Here is a 401-nt window from a genome sequence, read left to right as displayed (position 1 = left end):
TGCTAGTCACCATTTTACTACCCTAACTATGGCCACATATATTTGTAAGGGGCAGGGAAACCTACCGGCACCCCTATGGTGGTGGTTGGTAGTTGGTCCTGTTGGTTCTGGCGGTTCCTCAGGCGGGGGGCCCTCCTCGGCATCTGGCGTCTGGCGGCAACCTTCCTCTCTCGAGGCGCGCGACTCCCGTCTCCTTCCGGTTTCAGCTGCGTCCTTTCCGGCTCCGCTGTGCCGGCTCTTGACGTCATCACGGCCTTCTCCTCGGCGGCGGTCACTCGATGTTCTGCCTTCTAGCCACCAGGGATCGCTCCTCTGGTTGCGCCCGCTCGCCGCCGCCGCTCGCTCGCTTGCCGCCACCGCCATCTTCACGCCATCGAAACCGGAGCTGATGTCTCACTGCC

This window comes from Gekko japonicus, unplaced genomic scaffold (assembly GCF_001447785.1).
Source record: "Gekko japonicus isolate JY-2015 unplaced genomic scaffold, Gekko_japonicus_V1.1 scaffold2436, whole genome shotgun sequence".
Classification (NCBI taxonomy): Eukaryota; Metazoa; Chordata; class Lepidosauria; order Squamata; family Gekkonidae; genus Gekko; species Gekko japonicus.
The sequence above is the reverse complement of the archived record's forward strand: the minus strand, read 5'-3'. Positions refer to the sequence as shown.